This window comes from Lolium perenne, chromosome 3 (genome assembly GCF_019359855.2).
Source record: "Lolium perenne isolate Kyuss_39 chromosome 3, Kyuss_2.0, whole genome shotgun sequence".
In the NCBI taxonomy this organism is placed as follows: Eukaryota; Viridiplantae; Streptophyta; class Magnoliopsida; order Poales; family Poaceae; genus Lolium; species Lolium perenne.
In genome coordinates, this window is record NC_067246.2 from 263403087 (window position 1) to 263427916 (window position 24830).

The 24830-nt window shown below is 42.3% G+C and overlaps 1 long non-coding RNA gene across 1 annotated transcript; it reads left to right on the top strand.

The window, feature by feature from the left end:
* The first annotated feature begins 13026 nt into the window (after positions 1-13026).
* Positions 13027-16479, top strand: LOC127344127 (uncharacterized). The gene is made up of 2 exons (XR_011755980.1): positions 13027-13822; positions 14552-16479. It is a non-coding gene; the product is annotated as an uncharacterized lncRNA (long non-coding RNA).
* The last annotated feature ends 8351 nt before the right edge of the window (positions 16480-24830 follow it).

A 24830-nucleotide genomic window follows, 5' to 3' on the forward strand; every position in this document is an offset into this window, starting at 1 on the left:
TAAGAAGGATCCTACCACATCTATATTCCACTTATTCCTCAAATAAAGAACAATAGAAAACCTTTAGAGACAAACTCTAAACTTTATATGGTGAGAAACCACCCAACCGTATGACCAAAGTTAACTATAAAAAAGAACTACAACCACTGTAGTTACTTTAATGATTAATTGAGGATAATAATAGAAGTTAATTGGTAGAAGATAAAACCCATTCTCAAATCATTAGTAATTAGAGAAGCACATGAAATATTAAGCAAGTAACCATCTTATCTTGGTTAGGGGAGACTAACCCTAGCACATGCAATATGGTGTCATCTCATCTCACAACCTAAAATTAAACCTCAACCCTAGTTTATGTATCACTATGGTGATCACAATACAAACCAGGCCATAGTTGAGATTCAAAGCAATTGCCATTAGGTGAACCTCATTAGAACACTAGAATTGCTCACAAACTACATCTTATGTTTCAATTATGAACCTAAGATTAACCTAGAGCTAAATTATATTATTAAGATCCATAGGTGTTGATCAACCACTTATCATTATAACCAAGACCAAACCATGATGAGAGTAATATCTACTCCAAGTAATTCAAAGTGTTATTAAATATAATTCTAGAGATAACCTTAAAATAGGGTTATGATAACAATCTACATGACCCTATTAAATAAATGCTCACATGAAATCATATGTAAGTAACCAACATCTCAAATAAGAGGTCAAGTTCTAATGATAACTTCTAAAGTATTTGCAGTTGGAATTATCAAATCTAATAAGTGAAAAGGGAGTTGCAATCCAAATAAAAAAGGGAACTTAAAGAACACCTATAATCATGCTTAATTGATATTTTGAATAAGCTCACATGTATGAAATATAATCAAATATAAAATACCTTCTTCCAATAAGCAAGTGGTGTAATAACCATTGCACTAATCCTTGTATTAATTCAAATAAGAAATACCTGTAAAATAGAAAAGCATTCAAAATTGAATTAAAAACAGAATTCAAAAATAGAAAATAAGAAGAAAAAGAAAACAGAGAAAAGAAATGGAGAAGAAGCTTACCTGCCTCACCAGGCCACAGCAGCCCAGCAGTAGCCCACCAACACGGCCCAAGACATGGCCCAACGCCAACCCACTTACCCATTCGTCTAAAAAAATCTGGGAGGCATCGTCCTCATCCCTTCCTGGCGCATGGAGGCCACCACGACGCCGTGGCCAGCTTCTCCTCGTCGCTGGCAGCTCCTCCTCGACCGACGTCGTGACGAGGCACAATTTGGCACGGTATAAAAGCCCCAAGACGAACAACAGCTTCAGATTTTTTCCCCTCTGCTTCAATTCTGCCCCAAACCGAAGCCCTGGCCGCCCCAGTCTCCATTGCCGCCGGTGAACGAGGCCTCTGATACGTCTCCGACGTATCGATAATTTCTTATGTTCCATGCCACATTATGGATGATATCTACATGTTTTATGCACACTTTATGTCATATTCGTGCATTTTCTGGAACTAACCTATTAACAAGATGCCGAAGTGCCGATTCTTGTTTTTCTGCTTGTTTTTGGTTTCAGAAATCCTAGTAAGGAAATATTCTCGAATTGGACGAAATCAACGCCCGGGGTCCTATTTTGCCACGAAGCTTCCGGAAGACCGAAGAGTCAACGAAGTGGGGCCACGAGGTGGCCGGGAGGGCAGGCGGCGCGGCCCCACCCTTGGCCGCGCCGACCTGTCTCTGGGCCCTCGTGACGCCCCCTGACCTACCCTTCCGCCTACAAATAGCCTTCGTCGCGAAACCCCCAGTACCGAGAGCCACGATACGGAAAACCTTCCAGAGACACCGCCGCCGCCAATCCCATCTCGGGGGATTCAGGAGATCGCCTCCGGCACCCTGCCGGAGAGGGGAATCATCTCCCGGAGGACTCTACGCCGCCATGGTCACCTCCGGAGTGATGTGTGAGTAGTCTACCACTGGACTATGGGTCCATAGCAGTAGCTAGATGGTTGTCTTCTCCTCATTGTGCTTAATTGTTGGGTCTTGTGAGCTGCCGAACATGATCAAGATCATTTATCTGTAATTCTATATGTTGTGTTTGTTGGGATCCGATGAATAGAGAATACCATGTTATGTTGATTATAAATTTATATCTATGTGTTGTTTATGATCTTGCATGCTCTCCGTTATTAGTAGAGGCTCTGGCCAAGTTTTTACTCTTAACTCCAAGAGGGAGTATTTATGCTCGATAGTGGGTTCATGTCTCCGTGAATCTGGGGAAGTGACAGAAATCTCTAAGGTTATGGATGTACTGTTGCCACTAGGGATAAAACATTGATGCTATGTCCGAGGATGTAGTTATTGATTACATTACGCACCATACTTAATGCAATTGTCTGTTGTTTTCAACTTAATACTGGAAGGGGTTCGGATGATAACCTGAAGGTGGACTTTTTAGGCATAGATGCATGCTGGATAGCGGTCTATGTACTTTGTCGTAATGCCCAATTAAATCTCACTATACTCATCATAATATGTATGTGCATGGTCATGCCCTCTTTATTTGTTAATTGCCCAACTGTAATTTGTTCACCCAACATGCTATTTATCTTATGGGAGAGACACCTCTAGTGAACTGTGGACCCCGGTCCAATTCTCTTTACTGAAATATAATCTACTGCAATACTTGTTCTACTGTTCTCTGCAAACAATCATCATCCACACTATACATCTAATCCTTTGTTACAGCAAGCCGGTGAGATTGACAACCTCACTGTTTCGTTGGGGCAAAGTACTTGGTTTGTGTTGTGCAGGTTCCACGTTGGCGCGGAATCCTCGGTGTTGCGCCGCACTACATCTCGCCGCCATCAACCTTCAACGTGCTTCTTGACTCCTACTGGTTCGATTAAACCTTGGTTTCATACTGAGGGAAAACTTGCCGCTGTACGCATCACACCTTCCTCTTGGGGTTCCCAACGGACGCGTGCTGTACGCGTATCAAGCTCTTTTTCTGGCGCCGTTGCCGGGGAGATCAAGACACGCTGCAAGGGGAGTCTCCACATCCCAATCTCTCTACTTTGTTTTTGTCTTGCTTTATTTTATTTTGTTTGCCGCATTATATCAAAATACAAAAAAATTAGTTTCTAGTTTTACTTTATTTACTATCTTGTTCTCCATATTAAAAACACAAAAAAATTAGTTACTTGTTTTACTTTACTTAATATCATGCATGTTTTTATTTCACTAGTTAAGCATAATGGAAAACAACAAAAATATGAGAGATCTTTATGAACTTTATCTTGAATTAGGACATGATGTGTTTGAAGAGAGAATTAAAAAACCCATGGAACTTTATATGCATGCTAATGGGAATGTTATTACTATGAATGCTTTGAACACCATTGTTGCTAATGCTATGGAAAATTCTAAGCTTGGGGAAGCTGGCTTTGATGAGCATGATCTTTTTAGTCCCCCAAGCATTGAGGAGAAAATTTTCTTTTATGATTACAATATGCCTCCTATATATGATGATAGCCACTTTGTTGAATTTGCTCCCACTACAACTAATAAAATTGATTATGCTTATGTGGAGAGTAATAATTTTATGCATGAGACTCATGATAAGAATACTTTATGTGATAGTTATATTGTTGAGTTTGCTCATGATACTACTGAAAGTTATTATGAGAGAGGAAAATATGGTTGTAGAAATTTTCATGTTACTAAAATGCCTCTCTATATGCTGAAATTTTTAAAGCTACACTTGTTTTATCTTCCTATGCTTGTCACTTTGCTCTTCATGAACTTTTTTATTTACAAGATTCCTATGCATAGGAAGCATGTTAGATTTAAATGTGTTTTGAATTTGCCTCTTGATGCTCTCTTTTTTGCTTCAAATACTATTTCTTGCGAGTGCATCATTAAAACTGCTGAGCCCATCTTAATGGCTATAAAGAAAGAACTTCTTGGGAGATAACCCATGTGTTTATTTTGCTACAGTACTTTGTTTTATTTTTGTGTCTTGGAAGTTGTTACTACTGTAGCAACCTCTCCTTATCTTATTTTATTGCATTGTTGTGCCAAGTAAAGTCTTTGATAGCAAGGTTGATACTAGATTTGGATTACTGTGCAGAAACAGATTTCATTGCTGTCACGAATCTGGGCAAAATTCTCTGTAGGTAACTCAGAAAATTATGCCAATTTACGTGAGTGATCCTCAGATATGTATGCAACTTTCATTCAATTTGAGCATTTTCATTTGAGCAAGTCTGGTGCCTCAATAAAATTCGTCTTTACGGACTGTTCTGTTTTGACAAATTCTGCCTTTTATTTTGCATTGCCTCTTTTGCTATGTGGGATGGATTTCTTTGTTCCATTGACTTACAGTAGCTTTGGGAAATGTCCAGAAGTGTTAAGAATGATTGTGTCACCTCTGAACATGTGAATTTTTGATTATGCACTAACCCTCTAATGAGTTTGTTTCGAGTTTGGTGTGGAGGAAGTTTTCAAGGGTCAAGAGAGGAGGATGATATACTATGATCAAGAAGAGTGAAAGCTCTAAGCTTGGGGATGCCCCGGTGGTTCATCCCTGCATATTTCAAGAAGACTCAAGCATCTAAGCTTGGGGATGCCCAAGGCATCCCCTTCTTCATCGACAACATTATCAGGTCACTTCTCTTGAAACTATATTTTTATTCGGTCACATCTTATGTGCTTTACTTGGAGCGTCTGTATGTTTTTATTTTTGTTTTTGTTTGAATAAATGCTTGTGTGGGAGAGAGACACGCTCCGCTGGTTCATATGAACACATGTGTTCTTAGTTTTTAATTTTCATGGCGAGGGTTGAAACTGCTTCGTTAATTGTTATATGGTTGGAAACAGAAAATGCTACATGTAGTAATTGGTAGAATGTCTTGAATAATTTGATACTTGGAAATTGTTGTGCTCATGTTTAAGCTCTTGCATCATATACTTTGCACCCATTAATGAAGAAATACATAGAGCATGCTAAAATTTGGTTTGCATAATTGGTCTCTCTAAGGTCTAGATAATTTCTAGTATTGAGTTTGAACAACAAGGAAGACGGTGTAGAGTCTTATAATGTTTACAATATGTCTTTTATGTGAGTTTTGCTGTACCGGTTCATCCTTCTGTTTGTTTCAAATAAACTTGCTAGCCTAAACCTTGTATCGAGAGGGAATACTTCTCATGCATCCAAAATCCTTGAGCCAACCACTATGCCATTTGTGTCCACCATACCTACCTACTACATGGTATTTCTCCGCCATTCCAAAGTAAATTGCTTGAGTGCTACCTTTAAATTTCTATCCTTTATCTTTGCAATATATAGCTCATGGGACAAATAGCCTAAAAACTATTGTGGTATCGAATATGTACTTATGCACTTTATCTCTTATTAAGTTGCTTGTTGTGCGATAACCATGTTCCTGGGGACGCCATCAACTACTCTTTGTTGAATATCATGTGAGTTGCTATGCATGTCCGTCTTGTCTGAAGTAAGGGAGATTTACCGCTAGAATGGTTAGAGCATGCATAATGTTAGAGAAGAACATTGGGCCGCTAACTAAAGCCATGATCCATGGTGGAAGTTTCAGTTTTGGACATATATCCTCAATCTCATATGAGAACATTAATTGTTGCTACATGCTTATGCATTAAAGAGGAGTCCATTATCTGTTGTCTATGTTGTCCCGGTATGGATGTCTAAGTTGAGAATAATCAATAGCGAGAAATCCGATGCGAGCTTTCTCCTTAGACCTTTGTACAGGCGGCATAGAGGTACCCCTTTGTGACACTTGGTTGAAACATGTGCATTGCGATGATAATCCCGGTAATCCAAGCTAATTAGGACAAGGTGCGGGCACTATTAGTATACTATGCATGAGGCTTGCAACTTGTAAGATATAATTTACATGATACATATGCTTTATTACTATCGTTGACAAAATTATTTCTTGTTTTCAAAATCAAAGCTCTAGCACAAATATAGCAATCGATGCTTTCCTCTTTGAAGGACCATTCTTTTACTTTTATGTTGAGTCAGTTCACCTATTTCTCTCCACCTCAAGAAGTAAACACTTGTGTGAACTGTGCATTGATTCCTACATACTTGCATATTGCACTTGTTATATTGCTTTGCATTGACAACTATCCATGAGATATACATGTTACAAGTTGAAAGCAACCGCTGAAACTTAATCTTCCGTTGTGTTGCTTCAATACCTCTACTTTGAGATTATTGCTTTATGAGTTAACTCTTATGCAAGACTTATTGATGCTTGTCTTGAAAGTACTATTCATGAAAAGTCTTTGCTATATGATTCAGTTGTTTACTCATGTCATTTACCATTGCTTTGATCGCTGCATTCATTACATGTGTTTACAATAGTATGATCAAGGTTATGATGGCATGTCACTCCAGAAATTATCTTTGTTATCGTTTACCTGCTCGGGACGAGCAGAAACTAAGCTTGGGGATGCTGATACGTCTCCGACGTATCGATAATTTCTTATGTTCCATGCCACATTATTGATGATATCTACATGTTTTATGCATACTTTATGTCATATTTATGCATTTTCCGGAACTAACCTATTGACGAGATGCCGAAGGGCCAGTTGCTGTTTTCTGCTGTTTTTGGTTTCAGAAATCCTAGTAAGGAAATATTCTCGGAATCGGACGAAATCAACGCCCAGCATCCTATTTTTCCGCGAAGCTTCCAGAACACCTGAGAGTCGCCAGAGGGGAGCCCTGGTGGGCCCAGGAGGTAGGCCGGCGCGGCCCAGGCCCTGGCCGCGCCGCCATACCCCCTCACCGCCTCGTCGCCCCTCCGACTCCGCCTCTTCGCCTATATAAAGGTCCTCGACCTAAAACCTCGATACGGAAAAGCCACGGTACGAGAAACCTTCCAGAGCTGCCGCCATCGCGAAGCCAAGATCTGGGGGACAGGAGTCTCTGTTCCGCACGCCGCCGGGACGGGGAAGTGCCCCCGGAAGGCTCCTCCATCGACACCACCGCCATCTTCATCAACGCTGCTGTCTCCCATGAGGAGGGAGTAGTTCTCCATCGAGGCTCGGGGCTGTACCGGTAGCTATGTGGTTAATCTCTCTCCTATGTACTTCAATACAATTATCTCATGAGCTGCCTTACATGATTGAGATTCATATGAGTTTTGTATCACTATTCATCTATGTGCTACTCTAGTGATGTTATTAAAGTACTCTATTCCTCCTGCATGGTGTAAAGGGGCAGTGTGTGCATCATGTAGTACTTGGCGTAGTTTATGATCGTGATCTCTTGTAGATTGTGAAGTTAACTATTACTATGATGGTATTGATGTGATCTATTTGGTTATGTTGATCTATCTTGCACTCTAAGGTTATTTAAATATGAACATTGAATATTGTGGAGCTTGTTAACTCCGGCATTGAGGGTTCGTGTAATCCTACGCAATGGTGTTCATCATCCAACAAGAGGGTGTAGAGTCTAGCATTTATCTATTCTGTTATGTGATCAATGTTGAGAGTGTCCACTAGTGAAAGTATAATCCCTAGGCCTTGTTCCTAATTACTGTTATCGCTGCTAGTTTACTGTTCTACTGTTTTACTACTACCTACAATATTACCACCATCAACCACACGCCAGTCCTGGACAGCAAAGCACTTTTTTGGTGCTGTTGCTACTGCTCATATTTATTCATACCACCTGTATTTCACTATCTCTTCGCCGAACTAGTGCACCTATACATCTGACAAGTGTATTAGGTGTGTTGGGGACACAAGAGACTTCTTGCTTTGTGGTTGCAGGGTTGCTTGAGAGGGATATCTTTGACCTCTTCCTCCCTGAGTTCGATAAACCTTGGGTGATCCACTTAAGGGAAACTTGCTGCTGTTCTACAAACCTCTGCTCTTGGAGGCCCAACGCTGTCTACAAGAATAGAAGCACCCGTAGACATCAGCCTCCCCAAGCCAAGCGAAGCATACCACCGTGACCGCCGTCATCGACAAGCCTTGTCCACGGGAGGAATTGAGCTGAGGCACCCGAAATCGACGCTGGCGAGATCATCTTCTCCGACACCGGCAGCTGCGAATTCCGGCGAACCAAGCCTCCCTGAGCTTCACCGAGCTCACCAACAGCCTCAGGTCGATCTCGCACATCTCTGGAGCTCATAATTTCGAGTTATTGATGCGCATAGCTAGCAGTAGCTAGATGGCCGGAGTGCGCCGCCGCGGTTCCTCACCGCCGGGCATGCTCCGGTGACCTATTCGGAGCGGCGCTACCACCACGAGGTTCGTCTCGTCGCCCTCTTTCCAACGCACCTACAAACGCCCCCGCGGGAAAACGGCAACGCCGGCGACCATCGGCGACTGGACGCCGGTCACCGTGAGCCAAGAACCGCCAACGATTTTGACTTGGTCCACGCTTGCGTGGCGTCTGACATGGACCTTTGCCCCACATGTCAGTGCCTCTGTGGGTAGAAAGCCGGGTAGGTTCAGTATTTCGTTTGTTTAATTTCAAATTCATAAATTTCTGCAACTTCAAATAAATTTAGAAAATCCAATTTAAGTCAGAAAAATATAAATGAGTTATTAAAATTCTTAGAAAAGAAAACTCTATCCAATAAAAATATAATATGAAATTTTTATTTTTAATAAAAATTCAACTATTTAATACTTGTTAATTAAGCCTTTTATTTTAATTCTAAATGCAATTAAAATTCAATAATTAGAAAAAACTTTCCAAATCAAATAAAAACCAGTAACTAAATAAAGAAAACATTAAAACTAATTTTCTTTATTTGTTAATTTGGCAAATCCTTATTAGAAGGATTTCAAACCCCAATTATTAATTACCTTAATTATTAATTATTTAAAAATAATAAAATGCCAAATTCAATATTATTATTATTTCAAAGTTATTAATAACTTCAATTTTTCAAATGAAGTTATTGATCCAAGAACTAATTGACAATTAGGAAACCCTAAGTTCCATATTGAATTAAGAAAACAAACCCATAATTTTATGTGGGATACTAAAACCCTAATGCCATTTAGAACCCTAGCTCCATTACTTCATATGAACCCTAAATTGTTCCCAAACCTAAACCCCAAGTAACATGTGATCATGTTACTTCATTAGTAATCATAGATTCATCTTTAGCAGTTCAATGCTTATTCAAATCCACATAAAATATGGGGACCCTAACACTACTAATTAGCATCCCATGTGTTTATCTTAATCAAACCTAGTACTTATCCAACCTAGATAATCAAAGTAGGGTTAACCAAGGGTAAACCCTAGATCCTATTACCAAACAACCATCCTTAATTATCCATGTTTAGCATCACACCATTGTAATGAACCCAAATAGCAACCATGCCCAAAAAAAAATAGCAACCATGCCCAATATCTTGCATTACATACCATACTCCACTAAAACCATCCCATTTAAGAACCAACCATTCTTTACTTAGGGAATTAAATAGAAAACATAAACAACCTCAACCTAATTGATATACTTCTTATTATTTAAGAATTAAGTTCTTCAAAAGTTATTCTTTTGAAGTAAACAGAGAACCATCATCAACCCTGCTTATAAGGACTTATAAACCCTAGCTAGCTATCACCAACAAGATGAACCAATCTTGATAGCAACCTTATATGATTAATTTGCTTAGGATGCCTAGGCTTAACTCAACCTTACAAGCTCTTGGTGTTGATGAATCCAACTAGGTTGTGATCCATCTACTGCTTACTCCAGAAAACAATTAGAACCATGGAAAACCATAGAACCCCACAAACCTAATTATCATACTTGTTCTTTATTAAAGAACATGTTCTTCAAAAGTTATTCTTTTGAATTATATAATAAACAATCAGCAACCTTGCATTATAGGACTTAAAAAATTGACAACTGCCATTTACTTATTATACAACTACTATTCCCGGGGGTGTATAATTGTTACTATGCATTTTACCACCTGCTTATGATTCTAAAACAACACAACCCTGAATAAGAACCTTGTTTGTGAATCACTCTAAAAGTGCAACACACCCTAAACCAATCATTACCACTCACTAATCCTAAATCATCGGGGTTAGGTCACGCTTAGAGCGATTGCATCTCATACTTATGCATTATTGCATCCTTGCCAATCTTTTAAACATCGTCCTTACCGGACGATGATGCTATTTCAGAATTTGGAGTTATTGCGTATCGAAGACCTTGCCTGCATAATCTTGCAGTCAAGAAAGGCAAGTTCATCGCCTGCTCATGCCATTTGAGTATTTTTTACCAAATTACTTGCAAAGTACTATGTTTATCACTATTGCATAAAAAGAAAAACCACTATTTTCATAAGTATGAATATGACTATGTGGTAGGAAATGGAACCATGGATTGTGTTGATATGGTGGAGGTTCCATTGCAAGGGTTTATATCCATCTAGGATTAAACAACAAATGTCGTCTAGTGATTCTTGTGCCGTAATACCCGTGTTAACCATAAGATCTGGAGTGGGACAGAATAGTCAATCGTATTTCCATCTCTTGTACATCAACGGATGCGCTTACCGTAGCGGTTGTATCTTGCGGAGCAATTGGAGGGTGGGGAGCCCCTTCTAATTCCCCACGGTATTGCAATGCTTACCATAGCGGTTGCTGCTTGCGGAACAACTGGAGGGTGGGGATCCCCTTCTAGTTCCCCACGGTAATGTGGTCTATGATGGGTTGCAGCTACCGGAGAAGGAGTTTGGTTAACGAGTCCCAGACTGTCGTCGTGGTCGGGGTCCATCCTTAATTGGTGTAAGAGGACCGGCGAGGACCTAGGGTCGGGGTATGCAACAAAGGGTGGGTGTGCGAGGTAGCGGAGGAATATGATTGGCTATGACCTTATACCGGGCCTCACACCATAGGAAGTGTGGACAAGCCTAAGCCTGCAGCTTGGTTGGCACCAAGGTTAAGATCTCTTATGGGTAAAGCAACACACCTCTGCAGAGTGTAATGAATCGTGACCTGTCACTCCCTGCTCCGGGATTTGGAACCATGACATTGTGGAAAGGAACTCCATGAAGTTCTAGTAAACCGGTGAAGGCTGACGGACATAGTTCTTCTGAATAAAAGCAACCTTTTGAAGAAATGGTTATGAAAACCTGCATTGGTATTAGACTTTCTGGTCTAATGCCGTAGCTAGTGCATTAAACACCTCTTTCCTATAATGAACTTGTTGAGTACGCTCGTACTCATCCCACTCTTAAATCCCCTGCTTAGATATGAAGGCATCAAAGGAGGATCTACGGTGCAACTCGAAGGCCGAGGAGACAACAACTACTTCAAGAGACAGGACCCTGTTAGAGGAGTCAGATACCAAATCCAACAAGGAGAAAACCTAGTTTAGCCATAGAAGGGAACTAGCTTCCTAAACCTAGCTCCTATTTAGCTAGAATCTATTCTTAGCCTATATAGCTAGTTAAATACTCTACAAATAGAGTTCGTGATAAGACTAGGCTACGAATCGTTCTTCTGGAGTTTATTTGCAGTTTTACCTCATTGTAAAGTAGGAGGCTGTGATGATCTTATGTAACAGAGTCAATGTTGTAATTCTATAGACATGCCTTGGACCCGCATATGTTTCTGTTGTACCACTCTGAGCGATATAATACTAGTGGAACGGTGTTTCATTGGTGTTATATCAGACTTGCATACTACACCATGCAGTGGTATGCCGGGTCACCACAGAAGCACTACACCATTAAGATCCTAGTTGTTGTGGATTTTGATCTTAGGTTCACATATGTGCTTGCTGGTTGGGAGGGTTCAGCTCATGATGCAAGCATCCGGGCTGACAACTTGTCCATGCCTTATGGGTTGAAAATCCCTATGATAAGTCAAGGAAGGACGAGGTTGACCATAACCAGGCCGATCTGGGGGTCTAGAGCAACCTTGAAGTGCACAATTTTCATTTGGTTGGCTAGGTATAGGCTCTGGACAACAGAAAGACGTGCGAGACATTGACTCCAAGAGCATGCCTCTGAATGCTTCACATGTCTCCAGGAGAAGGATAACGTCGATCATATCCTCATGCAGTGCGTGTTCACGCGAGAGGGTTTGTTTGGTTGTCTCCAACAAGTTGGGCTACAAATTCATAACCCTCAACGGGACAGCAGGTTGGAGAACTGGTGGCGCATGGCACGGGAGAATGTCCAAGCCTCGGATAGGCTTTCACTTGACACTTTGGTGATCTTCACATCATGGATGTTGTGGAAGCAAAGAAATGCCCAGGCCGAGACAGCTTGTTGAGAGGATCAAGGACGAGCTATGTCTGTGGGAGTTAACTCATGACGGAGGGAGTGCACCGGCCTCGAGAGTCGAGAGAGTAGGCCTAGGAAGAGCAGGAGTGTGAGCGTGTGAGTGAGGGTTTGGGCCACTTGTGTTGTTTGCAATCAAGGCTGGCTTTCTTGTATGCTTATCTTTTATTAATTTCATACAGATAATCTTTATCTATTTAAAGTAATTTTTGGTTAAATAAAAAGCACATAAAACTAGAGCGTCTTATTCCTTAAAACGAAGATAATATAAAAGTATGGTATGCCCTTGGCATGCTCTCCAAAAAATAAAGTTTCACTATTTGGATCAGGTACATTGACATGACTGCTGGAAATTGTCCTTAGTCACCTCTTTCTTCAGAAAGCTGTTTGTTTATGAAGCACAGAATGGGGAATGGAGACATGACAATTATTTACAAGATATAATGTTGTTGTAAACGCTGCGTTCTCATGGCTTCTGCCGAACAGTGTGGTTTCCGTGTGTAGCTGGCGTACGTGGCGGGGCAGATGTCGGTCGGACGCGTCACGAATCTATTTGCTGTTTGACCGCCCTCGCCCATCCCGCACTTGCACGACCGCATCCTCTCCCGATCTCTTTCCTCTTCATTTTCTTCCAGAGAGCTGTTCTCACTAGGGTCGGTCCCGGCTCCGGCCGCCGCCTCCGTCCCGGTTCCGGCCGCTGCCTCCGTTCCTGCTCCGGCTGCCTCCGTTCCTGCTCCGGCTGCCTCGGCCCATCTCCTGAGGTTGCTCGCTGCTTGCTCTCCTTCTTCCACAGAGCACCTCGAGATTTTGTCCGCCATAGCCTCGCATGGGTCCTTCGATGAGCATGTTCCCCAAAAATATGAGGCCTTCAGATGAGATGGTCTACCGCCCTCCCTGTGGACCTTCCTCGGGCTAGGGCGGCCGAGCAGAGGTATGGCGGGCGGGAGCTGGAGGCCCTCCGGAAGGAGGGACACTGGGACGGCGGGCGCCCGCCCGCCGCCCGGAATCCACCTGCGTTGATGTGCCCGCACCTGCCGGCTGCCGCCAGTCCGCCCGTCTGCTTCGTCGTTATCTTTACCGGATCCGGCAGCCGGTGCGCACATCTGTGCCGGATTACGGCGCCGCCGCCACGGTCGAGGCTAGGTGGAGGAGCTTGGGGTGACTGCTTGATTGTGGAGGAGGGGAACGGAGCACAAGCCGTCGCCGTTGTGGAGTAGTAGGAGGACGAAGCACGGGTGGATGGATGTCTAGGATCTTGGCCTAAAATGCTGGTCGAGACCCAGCACCACTGCCGCCTCCCTGGATCTGTCCTGCAGCGCCGGAGCGGTAGTCTCCTCCTACCTCCGGCCTACTGTTCCGCCGGCGACGCTTTCCTCTGACACCCGACACAGCCCCTGATCTGGGTGAGGTGGATCTGGCCATCCGCTCCTGCGAGGTCGAGTTCACATGGCAAAGAGACGAGATATCCTTGGCACCGATCCGTCTATCCCTGCCGACCTTCAGGTTCGCATCCATACCCGTGCATCCATTAGGTTACTTGGTGACCGGATTAATTATTAGCTGAAGGTGACATCGCTGGTAAGATGAGAACAGTACCTGACGCGTGTGTGCATGCATCAATCTATTTAGCTTCTTCTGTAGCTTCGAGTGCTTCCTTTGATTCAGTATATTTAGGCATGTACCTTCAACTGTTTTCTTCGTACTGCACAACAATAAAAGCAGAAGCTTACTCCAACATATTTTGGAGCCTTTTATTTTCATTGAGTAGACAATTTTGAGCAAAGCAACAGATTCCCCATGTCGAACAAGATGTAATAATTGTTGCTTATAAAGACAAATTGCAGACTATTCGTTCCATTTTGTCGGAAGAGACTGTTCCAGTAAGAAGGGTAAAGAAGACAGGATTATAACGTGCTCAAGAATAAAGAATAACGTTCCACTCAGAACGATTTGGGTAGAAACTTCCATGTTGCTTGCATCTACTTGGAGATATTTGAGAAAAAAACCGAATTGCTATGGTTTATTAGCATGCTACTAGGGAGTAAAGCTTACCTTGAAAACATTTTCCGTTATATGTCTACCATGTTTGCAAAATCTTAAACAACTTCAGAGCAATGGATCCTCCAATTCAGAGAATATTGAGATGGATAAAGGAGGGAAAATAGAGACAACGTTACTGTCAACTAATCCCTTGTGTTATATTCAAATGTTGAGTCTGAACCTGCTCCCCAGGTGAGGCATGGCCAAACCATTGGCACTGGTCCAGAGGCTGTCATATGTCAATATATAGGATATCTAAACATGTGAGTTCTGCTTTTCATCCTGACAAAAACATTTTTATACCACTTGCATAGTCCAGACTACGATTATTTTGTGTTTGGTTTATTCTTTGTGTGGTTTATTTCAACAATGAGACCAAAGGTGTATCCATCTTGATATGCAGGTAAATGAAATTTCAAATGTGCCTGTAGAAGTTCAATTGGTGGGCTCATGCTTGTTATTTCTTCTATTCAAGTAATTGCACATATATTTAGTGCAAAACTAATTACATGTATTTTTTGTTATCAAGAAAGATAATAGCTTTCAGACTATATCTCTGCACACAGAACTAAGTTATAGTTCCTGCTACTCGACATATTTACTGTGTACTCAACTCTTCGACCGATAGGATCCTGCATATTGGTTCTGAACTTCTAATTTTATATTTTAGAAGTAGTAACTCTAATCTTCAATGCAATAAATCATAATACCTGTAATGTGCATGCTGTTGTTTCCAGAAACAATTATGAGTTATACTAATTCCATATTACGCAGCTACTGAAACATTGTTCTCTGGTAAATTTATCTTTTCATCTCCTCTTACACAGGTTGCGCTGCTGATGTGCACCTAACTTATTTATGTGTTTAACTGTTTATATTGTAAATCCTAATGATTTGTGTATCCGTGGATCCATTACGATCTCAGCCCCTCAATCTTAATTTTGCGAGTTAGCTTAGTCCGCAGTAATTTTTCACTAGGACACCCGCCCCCATACCATAGCAGTAACTTTGTTCTTTAGAAAACCCCCTGGCCTCCAAACTGTACCGTTCCCTCATTGGTCCCAACGTCGATCGGCTGATGTAATCCAAGGCTATATCAAACTGCTTTGTCACCTATGTCCCTGGCAATTAAACACTGGTGCTAGATCAGTTTATACTCTGTTTCGGTGACGCCGATGGCCAAAGACGAGCGACCATCAAGTGGCACACCAGAAGTTTCAGGTGACACATACAAATATTCAGTGTGTGTGAAATCTGAATTGAGTAGCAGTGTGTGCGGCTAGATGAATGCAATCAACAAGTTGCAGATGCATATGAATGGGGCATGTTTTAGTAGACCCCCAAAAAAGTAGTCCTCTGTTTCTAACTTTGAAAATTTCAAGAGAGAAGAAGTTTAGGCCCTGCTACGTGTTGCCTATTCTTTTCCTGTATGACTAGACAAATATTAGTATGTATGCTTTTCATTTATTCAGTTGACTACTACTTTCCTTACAAAATGAACTTAGTAGCCTTAGATGATAATTATGCTATCTGAAATTCAAGCTCCACCCCAGCTATAGGAGAAGCCATGCTTTTTTCTATAACTTCTCTTTGCTGTCCTGAAACTCAGTTAACTTCCTGTAGTTAAATTCAGCTGAGCAGCCTTTTCACATGTTTACTTGCCTGAATCAAATAGCATCTTACACTATAGCAGTCTAAGACTATCCGACTAAACAAACATTCATTTCGGTATTGACATCCATTTTGTTATACTTGCATACCAAAAGCTGATGAGATTACTAATTTGTAAATTTAGTGTGCAGTTATCATCAACTGTGTTGAACATGTAGACACCGCTGGACCAAATAGTCATACAGCTACCAAGCACACTAGGCAAGAGGGATATGAAGCATTTATTGGCTGAAATATTCCTACTAAAGTTCATATACCATGATCTAATATAGTGGGAAGATGCAAAAGAACAAAGAGAGGAAAAGAGACCAATGAGGAGGATCGAAATAGAAGGAGAAAGAAGTGAAGGTACTACATGAAGAATGATTTTATCCATGTTATGATTTACACTTTGATGTCATGTAACGGATGAGAATTCGCTTAATCCTAATTAATTCGACTTTGTGACAGTTTTGATGTTTGTTAAAATGTTACAGAACATTGAACTTATTGTGTATTTCAAGATTTTGTAGCAACCATAGATGCATGATTAAATTGCTTGCTGTCGCACCAATATTATGGCCAGACATAAGTAGACGTTACAATATGTCAATCTATTGCTGTTCTTGCTGTTACAGGAACAATCAAGAACCATCCGTCAATGTTCCAGAAACTCTAGATATCGACTTGTTTCTTACAGCTTTGATCTCAAAACCAGGCAAAAGTCCAGCCCAAGCCATCTAAGTATAGAGTATTTGCAGAATGGATTACCATGCGCCTTCGCGCACGGTACAAAACCATCTAAGTAGGCAAGCAAACAAACAGTGGTATCACTTATTTGTTTCTAGCTCCAAGTCCAACAGAATATCAATATGAAATTTTAGAGGCACACAAGTCTACATTGTGCAGAATGTTTACCGTGTGTGGGTAGTGTAGTGCGCCTATCGTCTCCATATTCAAAAAACCAATCGCCGTCAACTCAACCAGTCAATGAAATAGGAAGGCGAGCAGCATATGCCAATATCAAGAGAAGCAACAACAACACATGGAACATCAAACATGCCAATTTTATCCACAAAACGCTGCCCCACCCAACCAGTCAATGAAATAGGAAGGCGAGCAGCAGATGCCAATATCAAGAGAAGCAACAACAACACATGGAACATCAAACATGCCACTTTTATCCACAAAACGCTGCCCTACCAGAATAGATCTACACGTGCCATTAGAACAAAATAAGAAAAACCTAACCACGTAATTTAAACCTGCAATGTAGACGAAAAGCAGTGACAATTTTACCACGTTGGCCATGCTGTGATAGGACGAGATACATGCGGCGAGGCGAAGCTCGCCTATTCACCTAGTGCTTTGGATAGCTCAGTGATATTCTTTTGTACTACTAACGTTCTGAACTTTTTAGTGGGGATTTGGTCACTAGTTTAATTGAAGTTTTCAGTAGGGTGTACATCAGTAGATCTGCAGATGACAACTTTTTAATTGTGGCTGTTTTAGACTTCTCACAAATCAATGCAACAAATATGACCGAACTGCATGAGCTCAAAAGAATAGAGAAATTGTTTCTAGGAGCTTCTTCTGATGCCGTCTTCTCCATATGCATATGCTCAAACAAATTGACCCTTAATCATAAGCTTATACCTATGTAATTATTGTTTATTAATGTGAGATGGTACAATTTAGCAAAGGTTGTGACTATGTAACGCCTTGCACCAGAAGGCAAAGATTGCCAAAATGGTAAGGGACTTGGGGTGGATGTGCATAATCTGGACTTCGAGGTGCGAGAAAGCTCCAGGAAGAACGCCGAGAACGGCGGAATAAGACCGGCAACTATGTCGTGGTAGAGGACGGGGAACACCCCCACCGACAGCGACTCCCAGGACGCCGGTGGGGGTCGCGAAGTTTGGCCACATGCTCGCATGTGGCCGAACTTCACGACCCCAACCGGCATCGTGGTGGTCGAGGGCAGCAGAGGGGCCACCGGGTTCACCGCCATTGCAGCAACCCGACTCCCCGCCACAGCAGGGTCTTCCCCCCCATTGGGATCTCCTCTTAGGGTCCATTGCACTGGAAAGGGGGCTCGATGTGGGGGATATATCTGGCGGGGGAGAGGGAGATTGGGAGGCGAAGCTTGGGCGACGAAGAAGGAAGAAGATGCAGTAACTCCGTACGGATCCACTCTCACCATTTACCAAGAAGTGGACTCCTGCCAAACACCGCGGTTGCCACATCCGACGGTGCCCTGAGGCCTGCCATATGGTATCCACGGCCAGGATACGAGCCCGCTCGGCCGCGGCAAGACGCGTGTGAAGCAAATTCTCAGCAACAGTTAGGGCACGTGTCCCTTCCGACCGCCCTAAGAGGGCGTGCCCCGGGGGCTACTGTGGGACTACCAGCAACCGGGGTGCCACGTCCCTTAAGTTGCTGAGAGCGAAGGACTAACAATCACTCCGGGAGGAAACCCTGGAGTGAGGCTCCGCGAGGGCCGAGCCCTTGCGGAACACCAGGCGCACCTCCAAGAGAATCTCTGAGAGGCTTCGGGTCGAAGAGGCCTCGGATGCCGACCACTCGGGCCCCGCCCGAGAAGAGTATCCAAGGCTATCTTGCTAGACCACAGGACAAGGCCAAAGGCGCTACGAACAGAAGAATCTGGACCCACTAGCTCCGTCCCGAGGAGGCAAGGCGCCTTTACCTCTTTGGTGCTAAAGCGGGATCGACGAGGACCGAAGCGCCAAGACCCTGTCCTTGCCACTTTGGTGCAAGGCCGGGTGGACGGCACAAACGGCCACAAGAGGCGTCATCAGCAACCTCAGCACCTGCCATGGACCGACGCTTTAATCGACCATGGACTAGGTCTATCCTGTAAAAGGCGAGGGTATTTCCCACCCTCAGTTTGGAGATGTGGAAACCTTTCCCCCTCAAGATATTTTGGGGGAAGAGGACCAGCTCCCCTATATAAGGACTAGCCTTGCTAGCGTAGAGGGAGAGGTCGATCTAGAGCGATCTCAAACCCTAGATACTTTTATGGTCATCTTCTCCATCGAGACCTGCAATACGTCCACCAAAGCAGGACGTATGGGTTTTACCTCTCTGAGGGCCCTGAACCTGGGTAACTGTTGTGTCACTTTCTGAAGTGTTATTGTCGGGAAGGCGACGACGAGCTCTTGAGTCCCTAGTGTTCGAACCTCTCGGGTTCGGTGACACCCGTGTTCCTTCGAGGACACGAATCTCGGGCAATGTCTTGATAGAAGGTAGGCATGTACATAGGGGAGTGTGGTTTAAAGTATTGAGCTATCCCTCCCCCCATTATGCATATAGTGAACCAAAACATTCTCTATTTTTCATTCAAGTAACAAATGAGCTTCAATGTTGAGTCTTAGTTGTGAGTCCAAGATTCATCTTCGCAACCTCACGCTATCATACTATCGGCCACCAACCTCCTCCTTGAGGAGTCTTGGTGTTCCTTTTGTTTTCTCTTTGATTCCTTTTGGTTCTCTCATATTTTCTTTCATTTGGATCTTCATTTTTCTTATTTGTTCTTGGGGAAAAAAAATTCAAGATTGGGCTCCCTCTTAGTTGATTCTTGCAATCTTGGATAATTAGTAAAAACTCTCACCGGTGACCACCTCTAACCCAAGACAATCTGCAAAAATCTGAAAATATTCTATCTCCAAAATACACCCATCGTTTGAAGGAGATTTCCTTTGTCAAGGGCCGGAAGGTCTGGTCTGGAAGGGTCGGATATTCCGATGGGGGGATGTTCCGCACTCTCGGGGGCCGGAACATTTGGCCTAAGTGGGGACTATTAAAACTGGCTCGGCCGAGGTGGGGAGAAGATTCCATCTTCTTCCCCAACTCGACCCAAGTCTCCACCCTCTCTCCTCCCCCATTCCCTTGTCAGAAGAAATCTCCTCTTGGGGCTCCCCGTCGACCCCCAAGACCTCCTCCGTCGTGCTTCGACCCGCACGTTGGCTCCTCCACCCGGAGTCATCTCCACCAAGAAGTTTTTGCCATGGATACCGGTATTTTGCTCTCTCCCACTTTTAGGGTTTCACCCTAGATTGCCATGTAGACACCACAATACTTGATTTCCTTTGGTAGAACTTCAATTCAAGAGGCATTCTAGTGCTCCCTAGGATCGATCTACGGAAACATTGGTGAATAATAGAGATCTCATTGACATTGTAGATCTGAGATTTTGAACAGTGGAGGGCAGAACTTTCGGTCCCTGCCAGGCCGGAACACCCGGTGATGTCTACGTTCCCCCTCCTTTCCTGTAGACAGTGTTGGGCCTCCAAGAGCAGAGGTTTGTAGAACAGCAGCAAGTTTTCCCTTAAGTGGATACCCAAGGTTTATCGAACTCAGGGAGGAAGAGGTCAAAGATATCCCTCTCATGCAACCCTGCAACCACAAAGCAAGAAGTCTCTTGTGTCCCCAACACACCTAATAGGTGCACTAGTTCGGCGAAGAGATAGTGAAATACAGGTGGTATGAATATATATGAGCAGTAGCAACGGTGCCAGAAAATAGCTTGCTGGCGTGTAGTTGATGGTGGTAGTATTGCAGCAGTAGTAACACAAGAAACAAGGTAAACAAGCGACGATAGCGATATTTAGGAACAAGGCCTAGGGATTACACTTTCACTAGTGGACACTCTCAACATTGATCACATAACAGAATAGATAAATGCATACTCTACACTTTTGTTGGATGATGAACGCATTGCGTAGGATTACACGAACCCTCAATGCCGGAGTTAACAAGCTCCACAATTTGTTCATATTTAGTAACATTATAGTGTAAGATAGATCAAAAGACTAAACCAAGTACTAACATAGCATGCACACTATCGCCTTCATGCATATGTAGGAGGAATAGATCACATCAATACCATCATAGTAATAATTAACTCCACAATCTACAAGAGATCATGATCATAGCCTACGACAAGAACCACACGGTGCACACACTAGTCACCTTTACACACGTGCAGGAGGAATAGAACTACTTTAATAACATCACTAGAGTAGCACATAGATAAATTGTGATACAAAACTCATATGAATCTCAATCATGTAAAGCAGCTCATGAGATTATTGTATTGAGGTACATGGGAGAGAGATGAACCACATAGCTACGGCGAAGCCCTCAGCCTCAGGGGTGAATTACTCCCTCCTCATCATGGGGGCAGCGATGGCGGTGAAGATGGCGGTGAAGACGGCGGTGGAGATGGCTCCGGGGGCAATTCCCCGTCCGGCAGGGTGCCGGAACAGAGAGTTCTGTCCCCCGAATTGGAATTTCGCGATGGCGGCGGCGCCCCTGGAGTCTTTCTGGAGTTTCGTCAATTGGTGTCGAGGTTTTAGGTCACGACGGCTTAAATAGGCGAAGAATCGGAGTCGGAGGGGGCCTGGCTGGCCACACCATAGGGGGGCGCGCCCCCCCCTTGGGCCGCGCCACCCTAGGGTGTGGGGCCCCCCTGGCACTCCTCCGACTCTCCTTCGGTGTTCTGGAGCCTTCCGGGAAAAATAGGAGGTTTGGCGTTGATTTCGTCCAATTCCGAGAATATTGCCCGAACAGCCTTTCTGGAACCAAAAACAGCAGAAAACAGCAACTGGCCTCTCGGCATCTCGTCAATAGGTTAGTTCCGGAAAACGCATAAAAATGATATAAAGTGTGAACAAAACATGTTGGTATTGTCATAAAACAAGCATGGAACATCGGAAATTATAGATACGTTGGAGACGTATCAGCATCCCCAAGCTTAGTTCCTACTCGTCCTCGAGTAGGTAAACGATAAAAGATAATTTCTGAGGTGACATGCTACCAACATAATCTTAATCATACCATTGTAAAGCATATGAGATGAATGCAGCGATTCGAAACAATGTAAATGCAATGAGTAAACAATTGAATCATATAGCAAAGACTTTTCATGAATAGTACTTTCGAGACAAGCATCAATAAGTCTTGCATAAGAGTTACTCATAAAGCAATAAATTCATAGTAGAGACATTGAAGCAACACAATGGAAGATTAAGTTTCAGCGGTTGCTTTCAACTTGTAACATGTATATCTCATAGATAGTTGTCAATGCAGAGCAATATAACAAATGCAATAAGCAGGTATATAAGAATCAATGCACAGTTAACACAAATGTTTGCTTCTTGAGGTGGAGAGAAATAGGTGAACTGACTCAACAATAAAAGTAAAAGAATGGTCCTTCAAAGAGGAAAGCATCGATTGCTATATTTGTGCTAGAGCTTTGGTTTTGAAAACATATAGAGAGCATAAAAAAGTAAAGTTTTGAGAGGTGTTTGTTGTTGTCAACGAATGGTAATGGGTACACTAACTACCTCGCCAACCGGACTTCCAAGAGCGGCTCCCATGAATTATTTTATTTTTGGGTGGCACTCCTTCCAACCTTTCTTTCGCAAACCATGGCTAACCGAATCCTCGGGTGCCTGCCAACAATTCTCATACCATGAAGGAGTGCCTTTTTATTTTAGTTTTATTATGATGACACTCCTCCCAACCTTTGCTTACACAAGCCATGGCTAACCGAATCCTTCGGGTGCCGTCCAACAATCACATACCATGGAGGAGTGTCTATTTTTGTTAATTAATTTGGGACTGGGAATCCCATTGCCAGCTCTTTTTGCAAAATTATTGGATAAGCGGATGTGCCACTAGTCCATATGAGAGTCCGTCAAAAGTAAATGACAAGGTTGAAAGCTAAACACCACATACTTCCTCATGAGCTATAAAACATTGACACAAATCAGAGGTGATAAATTTTGAATTGTTTAAAGGTAGCACTCAAGCAATTTACTTTGGAATGGCAGGAAATACCACATAGTAGGTAGGTATGGTGGACACAAATGGCATAGTGTTGTTTGGCTCAGGATTTGGATGCATGAGAAGTATTCCCTCTCGATACAAGGTTTAGGCTAGCAAGGTTGTTTGAAGCAAACACAAGCACGAACTAGTACAGCAAAACTCACATAAAAGACATATTACAAGCATTATAAAACTATACATCGTCTTCCTTGTTGTTCAAACATCTTACTAGAAAATATCTAGACTCTAGAGAAACCACTCATGCAAACCAAATTTTAACAAGCTCTATGTATTTCTTCACTAATAAGTGTAAGGTATATGATGCAAGAGCTTAAACATGAGCACAACAATTGCCAAGTATCACATTACCCAAGACATTATAGCAATTACTACATGTAGCATTTTCCAATTCCAACCATATAACAATTTAACGAAGAGGAAACTTCGCCATGAATATCATGAGCTAAGAACACATGTGTTCATATGCAACAGCGGAGCGTGTCTCTCTCCCACACGAGCATGATGTAATCCAATTTATTCAAACAAAAACAAAAACAAAAGCACACAGACGCTCCAAGTAAAGCACATAAGATGTGACCGAATAAAAATATAGTTTCAAGAGAAGGAACCTGATAATTTATCGATGAAGAAGGGGATGCCTTGGGCATCCCCAAGCTTAGACGCTTGAGTCTTCTTGATATATGCAGGGGTGAACCACCGGGGCATCCCCAAGCTTAGAGCTTTCACTCTTCTTGATCATAGTATATCATCCTCCTCTCTTGACCCTTGAAAACTTCCTTCACACCAAACTTCTCATAAACTTCATTAGAGGGGTTAGTACATAATCAAAAACTCACATGTTCAGAGGTGACACAATCATTCTTAACACTTCTGGACATTGCTCAAAGCTACTGGAGTTTAATGGAACGAAGAAATCCATCCCACATAGCAAAAGAGGCAATGCGAAATAAAAGGCAGAATCTGTCAAAACAGAACAGTCCGTAAAGACGAATTTCTAATAAATACTTTCGTTGCTCAGATCAGAAAACTCAAAACTAATGAAAGTTGCGTACATATCTGAGGAACACGCACGTAAATTGGCATATTTTTCTGATTTTTCTACAGAGAGAAAATCCCAGATTAGTGACAGATAGAAATCTGTTTCTGTGCAGAAATCCAAATCTAGTATCAACCTTCGATTAGAGGCTTCACTTGGCACAACAAAACACAAAACTAAGATAAGGAGAGGTTGCTACAGTAGTAAACAACTTCCAAGACACAAATATAAAACAAAGTACTGTAGCAAAATAACACATGGGTTATCTCCCAAGAAGTTCTTTCTTTATAGCCATTAAGATGGGCTCAGCAGTTTTAATAATCCATTCGCGGGAAATAGTATTTGAAGCAAAAGAGAGCTTCAAGAGGCAAATTCAAAACAAATTTAAGTCTAACATGCTTCCTATGAAGAGGAATCTTGTACACAAATGAATTCATGAAGAACAAAGTGACAAGCATAAGAGGATAAAACACGAGTAACTTCAAGATTCTCAACATAAAGAGGGGAAACTTAATATCATTAAGATGCATATAGCCATATTTCCCTCTCTCATAATAACTTTCAGTAGCATCATTGATGAAATCCACAATATACCCATCACTTAAAACATTCTTATCATGGTTCATATGCATAGAAGTATCATTAAATTTGGCATAAGAAGAGTTATTCTCATTAATAGTAATTGGAGCAAGATTATTATCAAGAATTTGAACATGGTAAACAAGTTGCCTATTAAGGGAATTGTTTTTTGTAATCCAATCATGACTATGACAAGTTTCATAAGGATAATTAGAACCTACATCATAGCATTCTTTATAATAATCATTAGAGATCGGAGGCATAGTGTCATCATAAGAAAAAGAATCAATTTCCCAGAGATTTGTAATATCAAAAGTGGTGTGCTCATTCAAA